General features: G+C 50.4%; 1 protein-coding gene and 1 long non-coding RNA gene across 2 annotated transcripts in view; both read right to left on the reverse strand.

Annotated features, from left to right (window-relative positions):
- The window catches only part of LOC142186770 (uncharacterized), a 74,015-nt gene that overhangs the window by 37,303 nt on the left and 22,433 nt on the right, over positions 1-14,279 (reverse strand). The window lies entirely within an intron of this gene.
- Positions 5,609-9,646, reverse strand: LOC142186769 (uncharacterized). The gene is made up of 3 exons (XR_012712308.1): positions 9,598-9,646; positions 5,919-5,955; positions 5,609-5,673 (listed from the first exon to the last, which is right to left on the reverse strand). It is a non-coding gene; the product is annotated as an uncharacterized LOC142186769 (long non-coding RNA).

The raw sequence follows: 14,279 nt of genomic DNA on the forward strand, positions 1-14,279 counted from the left end.
TTATCTGACAGGACTGCAGGGGGCGATACTTATACTGTATATACCCTGTGTCACTTATATACTATATAAGAGTCTGTGCTGTGTAATCATTATCTGGAGACACCGGGGATTATCTGACAGGACTGCAGGGGGCGACACTTATACTGTATATACCCTGTGTCACTTATATACTATATAAGAGTCTGTGCTGTGTAATCATTATCTGGGGGACATCGAGGATTATCTGACAGGACTGCAGGGGGCGATACTTATACTGTATATACCCTGTGTCACTTATATACTATATAAGAGTCTGTGCTGTGTAATCATTATCTGGGGGACATCGAGGATTATCTGACAGGACTGCAGGGGGCGATACTTATACTGTATATACCCTGTGTCACTTATATACTATAAAAGAGTCTGTGCTGTGTAATCATTATCTGGGGGACAGCGAGGATTATCTGACAGGACTGCAGGGGGCGATACTTATACTGTATATACCCTGTGTCACTTATATACTATATAAGAGTCTGTGCTGTGTAATCATTATCTGGGGGACATCGAGGATTATCTGACAGGACTGCAGGGGGCGATACTTATACTGTATATACCCTGTGTCACTTATATACTATATAAGAGTCTGTGCTGTGTAATCATTATCTGGGGACAGCGAGGATTATCTGACAGGACTGCAGGGGGCGATACTTATACTGTATATACCCTGTGTCACTTATATACTATATAAGAGTCTGTGCTGTGTGCTCATTATCTGGGGGACATCGAGGATTATCTGACAGGACTGCAGGGGGCGATACTTATACTGTATATACCCTGTGTCACTTATATACTATATAAGAGTCTGTGCTGTGTAATCATTATCTGGGGGACATCGAGGATTATCTGACAGGACTGCAGGGGGCGATACTTATACTGTATATACCCTGTGTCACTTATATACTATATAAGAGTCTGTGCTGTGTAATCATTATCTGGGGGACATCGAGGATTATCTGACAGGACTGCAGGGGGCGATACTTATACTGTATATACCCTGTGTCACTTATATACTATAAAAGAGTCTGTGCTGTGTAATCATTATCTGGGGGACAGCGAGGATTATCTGACAGGACTGCAGGGGGCGATACTTATACTGTATATACCCTGTGTCACTTATATACTATATAAGAGTCTGTGCTGTGTAATCATTATCTGGGGGACATCGAGGATTATCTGACAGGACTGCAGGGGGCGATACTTATACTGTATATACCCTGTGTCACTTATATACTATATAAGAGTCTGTGCTGTGTAATCATTATCTGGGGACAGCGAGGATTATCTGACAGGACTGCAGGGGGCGATACTTATACTGTATATACCCTGTGTCACTTATATACTATATAAGAGTCTGTGCTGTGTAATCATTATCTGGGGACACCGAGGATTATCTGACAGGACTGCAGGGGGCGATACTTATACTGTATATACCCTGTGTCACTTATATACTATATAAGAGTCTGTGCTGTGTGCTCATTATCTGGGGGACATCGAGGATTATCTGACAGGACTGCAGGGGGCGATACTTATACTGTATATACCCTGTGTCACTTATATACTATATAAGAGTCTGTGCTGTGTAATCATTATCTGGGGACACCGAGGATTATCTGACAGGACTGCAGGGGGCGATACTTATACTGTATATACCCTGTGTCACTTATATACTATATAAGAGTCTGTGCTGTGTAATCATTATTTGGGGGACAGCGAGGATTATCTGACAGGACTACAGGGGGCGATACTTATACTGTATATACCCTGTGTCACTTATATACTATATAAGAGGTTGTGCTGTGTAATCATTATCTGGAGACACCAAGGATTATCTGACAGGACTGCAGGGGGTGATACTTATACTGTATATACCCTGTGTCACTTATATACTATATAAGAGGTTGTGCTGTGTAATCATTATCTGGAGACACCAAGGATTATCTGACAGGACTGCAGGGGGCGATACTTATACTGTATATACCCTGTGTCACTTATATACTATATAAGAGTCTGTGTTGTGTAATCATTATCTGGGGACAACGAGGATTATCTGACAGGACTGCAGGGGGCGATACTTATACTGTATATACCCTGTGTCACTTATATACTATATAAGAGTTTGTGCTGTGTAATCATTATCTGGGGGACACCGAGGATTATCTGACAGGACTGCAGGGGGCGATACTTATACTGTATATACCCTGTGTCACTTATATACTATATAAGAGTCTGTGCTGTGTAATCATTATCTGGGGGACAGCGAGGATTATCTGACAGGACTGCAGGGGGCGATACTTATACTGTATATACCCTGTGTCACTTATATACTATGTAAGAGTCTGTGCTGTGTAATCATTATCTGGGGGACAGTGAGGATTATCTGACAGGACTGCAGGGGGCGATACTTATACTGTATATACCCTGTGTCACTTATATACTATATAAGAGTTTGTGCTGTGTAATCATTATCTGGGGACAGTGAGGATTATCTGACAGGACTGCAGGGGGCGATACTTATACTGTATATACCCTGTGTCACTTATATACTATATAAGAGTCTGTGCTGTGTAATCATTATCTGGGGACAGCGAGGATTATCTGACAGGACTGCAGGGGGCGATACTTATACTGTATATACCCTGTGTCACTTATATACTATATAAGAGTCTGTGCTGTGTAATCATTATCTGGGGACAGCGAGGATTATCTGACAGGACTGCAGGGGGCGATACTTATACTGTATATACCCTGTGTCACTTATATACTATATAAGAGTCTGTGCTGTGTAATCATTATCTGGGGGACAGCGAGGATTATCTGACAGGACTGCAGGGGGTGATACTCATACTGTATATACCCTGTGTCACTTATATACTATATAAGAGTCTGTGCTGTGTAATCATTATCTGGGGACAGCGAGGATTATCTGACAGGACTGCAGGGGGCGATACTTATACTGTATATACCCTGTGTCACTTATATACTATATAAGAGTCTGTGCTGTGTAATCATTATCTGGGGGACAGCGAGGATTATCTGACAGGACTGCAGGGGGCGATACTTATACTGTATATACCCTGTGTCACTTATATACTATATAAGAGTTTGTGCTGTGTAATCATTATCTGGGGGACAGCGTGGATTATCTGACAGGACTGCAGGGGGCGATACTTATACTGTATATACCCTGTGTCACTTATATACTATATAAGAGTCTGTGCTGTGTAATCATTATCTGGGGACAGCGAGGATTATCTGACAGGACTGCAGGGGGCGATACTTATACTGTATATACCCTGTGTCACTTATATACTATATAAGAGTCTGTGCTGTGTAATCATTATCTGGGGACAGCGAGGATTATCTGACAGGACTGCAGGGGGGCCAATACTTTTGGCCAACACTGTATAAAGGTTTCCATCGTGTCCTCCCTTTCCCTTCTTCTTCTCTCATGTAACATATGTGTGTCTTGTGGAGCTGTATGATATCAGGACTCCTGGATTCTTCTCTCAATATCAGGGGTCAGCAACCTCCACTCCCAGCATGGTCCATTCACTTCATTGCATGCTGGGAGTTGTAGTCTTACTACAGCTGGGGTACCGAAGGTTGCCGACCCCCGCTTTCTTCTTCTGATAGAAGGTTCCTTCTTCCCAAAGCTCAGTCTTTTCCAATCTATTGCACATTTTTGTAAGCTTCTCCAATGTTACCTACATATTAAAAAGAATGGGACCCAGGACTGACCCTTGTGGTGACTACTTTTCACTGTTTCTTCTCAGAATGCAAACCATTAACAACAACCTTCTGACATTGATTCTCCAGCCCACCATGAGTCCACTGAACTATCAACCCTTTCTCCGCCAGGGGCTCGCTCACATTTTGTATTTCTGGGCAATTTTCACACTTTTGAGAACAAATGAGACCAAACTTGCAAAATTAAAAAACTATACTAACCTCTGACACCTGCAGCATTGCCAGACTGCCACTCAGCACTGGATATAAACAAGTACCTTCATGTCATTTTGACTTAAAGTGTATTTAAAAAAAAACATACAAAAAAATGTAAAAAAATTAGTAGCTGAAAATGTAAATCAAACCCAAAGTTATCTGCACCAAACCCCCAAATCTATGAGGTGACTGTGCAGAAGTCATTCCAATCCCTGAGGCCTCCAGCTGCCGGCACAAGAACATAGTTATACAAGTCCCTGCTGCGGCCACACTTACAATATTGTGCGCCATTTGGGCCCCAAAATATAAGAAAGCTATAAGTGAACCTGACAAAGTGCAAAGATGGGCAACCAAAATGATTAGGGGAATGGCGGGACTGGAGGACAACGAGAGGTTAACAAACTTGGGGTTATTCAGTTTAGAGAAAAGACGTCTCCGGGGAGATCTACCGTGTTTTCCCGAAAGTAAGACAGTGTCCTACATTCTTTTTACCCCCAAAAATCCCACTATGTCTTACTTTCGGGGTATGTCTTATATTGGAAAAAAAATGTTGAGAGGGGTTAATGTGAGGGAGGACATGACGGGGTTAACTGCTATTAATGTCCGGCACATGGAGTTACCGAAACGAAATGAATAACCCTAAATGGCGGACATTATAGGCAGAGGACAGCCTGGACCTGGTGGCTTCTTTTTTCACTTTGCTGGGAACTTTCTTTCTTTCTTCTTCTCTTCTCTCCGTCTCTTGTGTGCAGTATGGAGACGGCGGGACCTGGAGGCGGGGCCTAGATCTCTACAGGGATAAGCTCCGCCCCCTGAGCTCACTTCTCTCCTCTCATTGGTGGGCAGAGAGCAGCCAGAGAAAGAGGAGTGTCCTGAAAGCACTGAAGAAACGCACCTCTGCTGCAGCTGCGGCCGTGCCCGCCAGATATCATTTACTAGGTCTTACTTTCGGGGTACGTCTTACATTAGCCCACCCCCCAAAAGTCCCACTACGTCTTACTATCGGGGAAACACGGTAATAATAATGTACAAATACATGAAGGAACAATACAAAGAACTTTCTAAGGATCTATTTACACCTAGACCGGTGACAGTGACAAGGGGACGTCCTCTACACCTAGACCGGGGACAAGGGGACGTCCTCTACAACTAGACCGGTAGTGACAAGGGGACGTCCTCTACACCTAGACCAGTGACAGTGACAAGGGGACGTCCTCTACACCTAGACCAGTGACAAGGGGACGTCCTCTACACCTAGACCAGTGACAGTGACAAGGGGACGTCCTCTACACCTAGACCGGTGACAAGGGGACGTCCTCTACACCTAGACCGGTAGTGACAAGGGGACGTCCTCTACACCTAGACCGGTGACAAGGGGACGTCCTCTACACCTAGACCAGTGACAAGGGGACGTCCTCTACACCAAGACCAGTGACAGTGACAAGGGGACGTCCTCTACACCTAGACCAGTGACAAGGGGACGTCCTCTACACCTAGACCGGTAGTGACAAGGGGACGTCCTCTACACCTAGACCAGTGACAGGGGGACGTCCTCTACACCTAGACCAGTGACACGGGACGTCCTCTACACCAAGACCAGTGACAAGGGGACGTCCTCTACACCTAGACCAGTGACAGTGACAGGGGACGTCCTCTACACCTAGACCAGTGACAAGGGGACGTCCTCTACACCTAGACCAGTGACAGTGACAAGGGGACGTCCTCTACACCTAGACCAGTGACAGGGGACGTCCTCTACACCAAGACCAGTGACAAGGGGACGTCCTCTACACCTAGACCAGTGACAGTGACAGGGGACGTCCTCTACACCTAGACCAGTGACAAGGGGACGTCCTCTACACCTAGACCAGTGACAGTGACAAGGGGACGTCCTCTACACCTAGACCAGTGACAGTGACAGGGGACGTCCTCTACACCTAGACCAGTGACAGTGACAGGGGACGTCCTCTACACCTAGACCAGTGACAAGGGGACGTCCTCTACACCTAGACCAGTGACAAGGGGACGTCCTCTACACCTATACCAGTGACAAGGGGAAGTCCTCTACACCTAGACCAGTGACAGTGACAAGGGGACGTCCTCTACACCTAGACCAGTGACAAGGGGACGTCCTCTACACCTATACCAGTGACAAGGGGACGTCCTCTACACCTAAACCAGTGACAAGGGGAAGTCCTCTACACCTATACCAGTGACAAGGGGAAGTCCTCTACACCTATACCAGTGACAAGGGGACGTCCTCTACACCTATACCAGTGACAAGGGGAAGTCCTCTACACCTAGACCAGTGACAGTGACAGGGGACGTCCTCTACACCTAGACCAGTGACAAGGGGACGTCCTCTACACCTATACCAGTGACAAGGGGAAGTCCTCTACACCTATACCAGTGACAAGGGGACGTCCTCTACACCTATACCAGTGACAAGGGGACGTCCTCTACACCTATACCAGTGACAAGGGGAAGTCCTCTACACCTAGACCAGTGACAGTGACAGGGGACGTCCTCTACACCTAGACCAGTGACAAGGGGACATCCTCTACACCTAGACCAGTGACAAGGGGACGTCCTCTACACCTATACCAGTGACAAGGGGAAGTCCTCTACACCTAGACCAGTGACAGTGACAAGGGGACGTCCTCTACACCTAGACCAGTGACAGTGACAAGGGGACGTCCTCTACACCTAGACCAGTGACAAGGGGAAGTCCTCTACACCTAGACCAGTGACAGTGACAAGGGGACGTCCTCTACACCTAGACCAGTGACAGTGACAAGGGGACGTCCTCTACACCTAGACCAGTGACAAGGGGACATCCTCTACACCTAGACCAGTGACAGTGACAAGGGGACGTCCTCTACACCTAGACCAGTGACACTGACAAGGGGACGTCCTCTACACCTAGACCAGTGACAGTGACAAGGGGACATCCTCTACACCTAGACCAGTGACAGTGATGAAGGGACGTCCTCTACACCTAGACCGGTGACAAGGGGACATCCTCTACACCTAGACCGGTCACAAGGGGACATCCTCTAAACCTAGACCGGTGACAGTGACAAGGGGACGTCCTCTACACCTAGACCAGTGACAAGGGGACGTCCTCTACACCTAGACCAGTGACAGTGTCAAGGGGACGTCCTCCACACCTAGACCAGAGACAGTGAAAAGGGGACGTCCTCTACACCTAGACCAGTGACAAGGGGACGTCCTCTACACCTAGACCAGTGACAGTGACAAGGGGACGTCCTCTACACCTAGACCAGTGACAAGGGGACGTCCTCTACACCTAGACCAGTGACAAGGGGACGTCCTCTACACCTATACTAGTGACAAGGGGACGTCCTCTACACCTAGACCAGTGACAGTGACAAGGGGACGTCCTCTACACCTAAACCAGTGACAGTGACGTCCTCTACACCTAGACCAGTGACAGGGGGACGTCCTCTACACCTAGACCAGTGACAGTGACAAGGGAACGTCCTCTACACCTAGACCAGTGACAAGGGGATGTCCTCTACACCTAGACCAGTGACAGTGACAAGGGGACGTCCTCTACACCTAGACCAGCGACAGTGACAAGGGGACGTCCTCTACACCTAGACCAGTGACAGGGGGACGTCCTCTACACCTAGACCAGTGACAGGGGGACGTCCTCTACACCTAGACCAGTGACAGTGACAAGGGGACGTCCTCTACACCTAGACCAGTGACAGGGGGACGTCCTCTACACCTAGACCAGTGACAGTGACAAGGGGACGTCCTCTACACCCAGACCAGTGACAGGAGGACGTCCTCTACACCTAGACCAGTGACAGTGACAAGGGGACATCCTCTACACCTAGACCTGTGACAGTGACAAGGGGACGTCCTCTACACCTAGACCAGTGACAGTGACAAGGGGACGTCCTCTACACCTAGACCTATGACAGTGACAAGTGGACGTCCTCTACACCTAGACCAGTGACAGTGACAAGGGGACGTCCTCTACACCTAGACCAGTGACAGTGACAAGGGGACGTCCTCTACACCTAGACCAGCGACAGTGACAAGGGGACGTCCTCTACACCTAGACCAGTGACAGGGGGACGTCCTCTACACCTAGACCAGTGACAGGGGGACGTCCTCTACACCTAGACCAGTGACAGTGACAAGGGGACGTCCTCTACACCTAGACCAGTGACAGGGGGACGTCCTCTACACCTAGACCAGTGACAGTGACAAGGGGACGTCCTCTACACCTAGACCAGTGACAGGAGGACGTCCTCTACACCTAGACCAGTGACAGTGACAAGGGGACATCCTCTACACCTAGACCTGTGACAGTGACAAGGGGACGTCCTCTACACCTAGACCTATGACAGTGACAAGGGGACGTCCTCTACACCTAGACCAGTGACAAGGGGACGTCCTCTACACCTAGACCAGTGACAGTGACAAGGGGACGTCCTCTACACCTAGACCAGTGACAGGGGGACGTCCGCTACACCTAGACCAGTGACAGGGGGACGTCCTCTACACCTAGACCAGTGACAAGGGGACGTCCTCTACACCTAGACCAGTGACAGTGACAAGGGGATGTCCTCTACACCTAGACCAGTGACAAGGGGACGTCCTCTACACCTAGACCAGTGACAGTGACAAGGGGACGTCCTCTACACCTAGACCAGTGACAGTGACAAGGGGACGTCCTCTACACCTAGACCAGTGACAGTGACAAGGGGACGTCCTCTACACCTAGACCAGTGACAGTGACAAGGGGACGTCCTCTACACCTAGACCTATGACAGTGACAAGGGGACGTCCTCTACACCTAGACCAGTGACAGTGACAAGGGGACGTCCTCTACACCTAGACCAGTGACAGTGACAAGGGGACGTCCTCTACACCTAGACCTATGACAGTGACAAGGGGACGTCCCCTACACCTAGACCAGTGACAAGGGGACGTCCTCTACACCTAGACCAGTGACAAGGAGACGTCCTCTACACCTAGACCAGTGACAGTGACAAGGGGACGTCCTCTACACCTAGACCAGTGACAGTGACAAGGGGACGTCCTCTACACCTAGACCAGCGACAGTGACAAGGGGACGTCCTCTACACCTAGACCAGTGACAGGGGGACGTCCTCTACACCTAGACCAGTGACAGGGGGACGTCCTCTACACCTAGACCAGTGACAGTGACAAGGGGACGTCCTCTACACCTAGACCAGTGACAGGGGGACGTCCTCTACACCTAGACCAGTGACAGTGACAAGGGGACGTCCTCTACACCTAGACCAGTGACAAGGGGACGTCCTCTACACCTAGACCAGTGACAGTGACAAGGGGACGTCCTCTACACCTAGACCAGTGACAGTGACAAGGGGACATCCTCTACACCTAGACCTGTGACAGTGACAAGGGGACGTCCTCTACACCTAGACCTATGACAGTGACAAGGGGACGTCCTCTACACCTAGACCAGTGACAAGGGGACGTCCTCTACACCTAGACCAGTGACAGTGACAAGGGGACGTCCTCTACACCTAGACCAGTGACAGGGGGACGTCCGCTACACCTAGACCAGTGACAGGGGGACGTCCTCTACACCTAGACCAGTGACAAGGGGACGTCCTCTACACCTAGACCGGTGACAGTGACAAGGGGACGTCCCCTACACCTAGACCATTGACAAGGGGACGTCCTCTACACCTAGACCAGTGACAAGGAGACGTCCTCTACACCTAGACCAGTGACAGTGACAAGGGGACGTCCTCTACACCTAGACCAGTGACAGTGACAAGGGGACGTCCTCTACACCTAGACCAGCGACAGTGACAAGGGGACGTCCTCTACACCTAGACCTATGACAGTGACAAGGGGACGTCCTCTACACCTAGACCAGTGACAAGGGGACGTCCTCTACACCTAGACCAGTGACAGTGACAAGGGGACGTCCTCTACACCTAGACCAGTGACAGGGGGACGTCCGCTACACCTAGACCAGTGACAGGGGGACGTCCTCTACACCTAGACCAGTGACAAGGGGACGTCCTCTACACCTAGACCAGTGACAGTGACAAGGGGATGTCCTCTACACCTAGACCAGTGACAAGGGGACGTCCTCTACACCTAGACCAGTGACAGTGACAAGGGGACGTCCTCTACACCTAGACCAGTGACAGTGACAAGGGGACGTCCTCTACACCTAGACCAGTGACAGTGACAAGGGGACGTCCTCTACACCTAGACCAGTGACAGTGACAAGGAGACGTCCTCTACACCTAGACCTGTGACAGTGACAAGGGGACGTCCTCTACACCTAGACCAGTGACAAGGGGACGTCCTCTACACCTAGACCAGTGACAGTGACAAGGGGACGTCCTCTACACCTAGACCGGTGACAGTGACAAGGGGACGTCCCCTACACCTAGACCAGTGACAAGGGGACGTCCTCTACACCTAGACCAGTGACAAGGGGACGTCCTCTACACCTAGACCAGTGACAAGGAGACGTCCTCTACACCTAGACCAGTGACAGTGACAAGGGGACGTCCTCTACACCTAGACCAGTGACAGTGACAAGGGGACGTCCTCTACACCTAGACCAGTGACAGTGACAAGGGGACGTCCTCTACACCAAGACCAGTGACAAGGGGACGTCCTCTACACCTAGACCGGTCACAAGGGGACATCCTCTACACCTAGACCAGTGACAGTGATGAAGGGACGTCCTCTACACCTAGACCAGTGACAAGGGGACGTCCTCTACACCTAGACCAGTGACAGTGACAAGGGGACGTCCTCTACACCTAGACCAGTGACAGTGACAAGGGGACGTCCTCTACACCTAGACCAGTGACAGGGGGACGTCCTCTACACCTAGACCAGTGACAGGGGGACGTCCTCTACACCTAGACCAGTGACAGTGACAAGGGGATGTCCTCTACACCTAGACCAGTGACAGTGACAAGGGGACGTCCTCTATACCTAGACCAGTGACAGTGACAAGGGGATGTCCTCTACACCTAGACCAGTGACAGTGACAAGGGGACGTCCTCTACACCTAGACCAGTGACAGGGGGACGTCCTCTACACCTAGACCAGTGACAGTGACAAGGGGATGTCCTCTACACCTAGACCAGTGACAGTGACAAGGGGACGTCCTCTACACCTAGACCAGTGACAGGGGAACGTCCTCTACACCTAGTCCAGTGACAGGGGAACGTCCTCTACACCTAGACCAATGACAGTGACAAGGGGATGTCCTCTACACCTAGACCAGTGACAGTGACAAGGGGATGTCCTCTACACCTAGACCAGTGACAGTGACAACAGGACGTCCTCTACACCTAGACCAGTGACAGTGACAAGGGGACGTCCTCTACACCTAGACCAGTGACAGTGACAAGGGGACGTCCTCTACACCTAGACCAGTGACAGTGACAAGGGGACGTCCTCTACACCTAGTCCAGTGACAGTGACAAGGAGACGTCCTATACACCTAGACCAGTGACAGTGACAAGGGGACGTCCTCTACACCTAGACCGGTGACAATGACAAGGGGACGTCCTCTACACCTAGACCGGTGACAGTGACAAGGGGACGTCCTCTACACCTAGACCGATGACAGTGACAAGGGGACGTCCTCTAAACCTAGACCAGTGACAGTGACAAGGAGACGTCCTCTACACCTAGACCAGTGACAGTGACAAGGGGACATCCTCTACACCTAGACCAGTGACAGTGACAAGGGGACGTCCTCTACACCTAGGCCGGTGACAGTGACAAGGAGACGTCCTCTACACCTAGACCGGTGACGATGACAAGGGGACGTCCTCTACACCTAGACCAGTGACAGTGACAAGGGACGTCCTCTACACCTAGACCTATGACAGTGACAAGGGGACGTCCTCTACACCTAGACCAGTGACAAGGGGACGTCCTCTACACCTAGACCAGTGACAAGGGGACGTCCTCTACACCTAGACCGGTGACAGTGACAAGGGGACGTCCTCTACACCTAGACCGGTGACAGTGACAAGGGGACGTCCTCTACACCTAGACCGGTGACAGTGACAAGGGGACGTCCTCTACACCTAGACCAGTGACAGTGACAAGGAGACGTCCTCTACACCTAGACCAGTGACAGTGACAAGGAGACGTCCTCTACACCTAGACCAGTGACAGTGACAAGGGGACGTCCTCTACACCTAGACCGGTGACAGTGACAAGGAGACGTCCTCTACACCTAGACCGGTGACAGTGACAAGGAGACGTCCTCTACACCTAGACCGCTGACAGTGACAAGGGGACGTCCTCTACACCTAGACCAGTGACAAGGGGACGTCCTCTACACCTAGACCAGTGACAAGGGGACGTCCTCTACACCTAGACCGGTGACAGTGACAAGGAGACGTCCTCTACACCTAGACCGGTGACAGTGACAAGGGGACGTCCTCTACACCTAGACCGGTGACAGTGACAAGGGGACGTCCTCTACACCTAGGCCGGTGACAGTGACAAGGGGACGTCCTCTACACCTAGACCGGTGACAGTGACAAGGGGACGTCCTCTACACCTAGGCCGGTGACAGTGACAAGGGGACGTCCTCTACACCTAGGCCAGTGACAGTGACAAGGGGACGTCCTCTACACCTAGACCAGTGACAGTGACAAGGGGACGTCCTCTACACCTAGACCAGTGACAGTGACAAGGGGACGTCCTCTACACCTAGACCAGTGACAGTGACAAGGGGACATCCTCTACACCTAGACCAGTGACAGGGGGACGTCCTCTACACCTAGACCAGTGACAAGGGGACATCCTCTACACCTAGACCAGTGACAGTGACGAAGGGACGTCCTCTAAACCTAGACCAGTGACAAGGGGACAGCCTCTACACCTAGACCAGTGACAGTGACAAGGGGACGTCCTCTACACCTAGACCAGTGACAGTGACAAGGGGACGTCCTCTACACCTAGACCGGTGACAAGGGGACGTCCTCTACACCTAGACCGTTAACAAGGGGATGTCCTCTACATTTAGACCGGTGAAGAAGGGACGTCCTCTTAACCTAGACCGGTGACAGTGACAAGGAGACGTCCTCTACACCTAGACCAGTGACAAGGGGACGTCCTCTACACCTAGACCGTTAACAAGGGGATGTCCTCTACATTTAGACCGGTGACGAAGGGATGTCCTCTTAACCTAGACTGGTGACAGTGACAAGGAGACGTCCTCTACACCTAGACCGGTGACAAAGGGACGTCCTCTACACCTAGACCGGTGACAAAGGGACGTCTTCTACACCTAGACCAGTGACAAGGGGGCGTCCTCTACACCTAGGCCAGTGACAAGTGGTTGTCCTCTACACATAGACCAGTGACAAGGAGTTGTCCTCTACACCTAGACCAGTGATAAGGGGAAGTCCTCTACACCTAGACCGGTGACAAAGGGATGTCCAAGGGGAGCTATTGTGTATAAAAGAAGGGCTGGCCAGCGTCGGCCTTGTGGCCATACCATAGTGCCGAGGAGGAGACACCAGAGCTTTGCTGCTGGACGGTGCAGCCTAGGTTCCCTGAGATAGGAATTTACTTGTCGATAAATTAGAATTATCCTCTGATGAAACCTCATGGTGGAAATGCATAGGAAGGGAGACGTTAGGGGGGCAAGAACAGCTACCTCTCTGGGTTTAGGGAAAGTGCAGTGATACAGTCAATAGGTCGTGGGTAGAACAAGTTAGTTACCCACTGATCCTTATTAGCATCGGTGAAGCAGGCCACACACAACTGTGCCTGGCTTGGCTGTTAGTGAATCAGCAGTGGAGTTGCTAATATAACCGCTACAGTAACACGCGCATACGCACCAGGTCGCTGAAGCGGCTGTGCAGTGGAACGTATTGCACTTCAGATTCATTGTGTGGTATATCAGTTTTGCATCTTCTAGTCACTTAGCCTAATTTGGATGATATGGAATGTGGGAACCATGGCCACATATAGTGACCATCAAAGTAGGAATGTGCAACCGATTCCTTAAGAGCCGAGTGAATTGGATTTTTATAGACAGTCCAGTTTTGCTGCTGGTTCTGCTTCACACAAATTCATCTGGATTGTTTGCAATAGATAGGCTATCGCTGGTAAAATGCAAAGTGCGACACCAAAACCTACAAAACCCACAGCAAAGCGCAACACCAAAACCTACAAAACCCGCACAAAGCGCGAAACCAAAACCTACAAAACACACGGCAAAGTGAGACACCAAAACCTACGCACACGGCATATATAATACA

The sequence above is a fragment of the Leptodactylus fuscus genome, unplaced genomic scaffold (genome assembly GCF_031893055.1).
Source record: "Leptodactylus fuscus isolate aLepFus1 unplaced genomic scaffold, aLepFus1.hap2 HAP2_SCAFFOLD_116, whole genome shotgun sequence".
Taxonomy (NCBI): Eukaryota; Metazoa; Chordata; class Amphibia; order Anura; family Leptodactylidae; genus Leptodactylus; species Leptodactylus fuscus.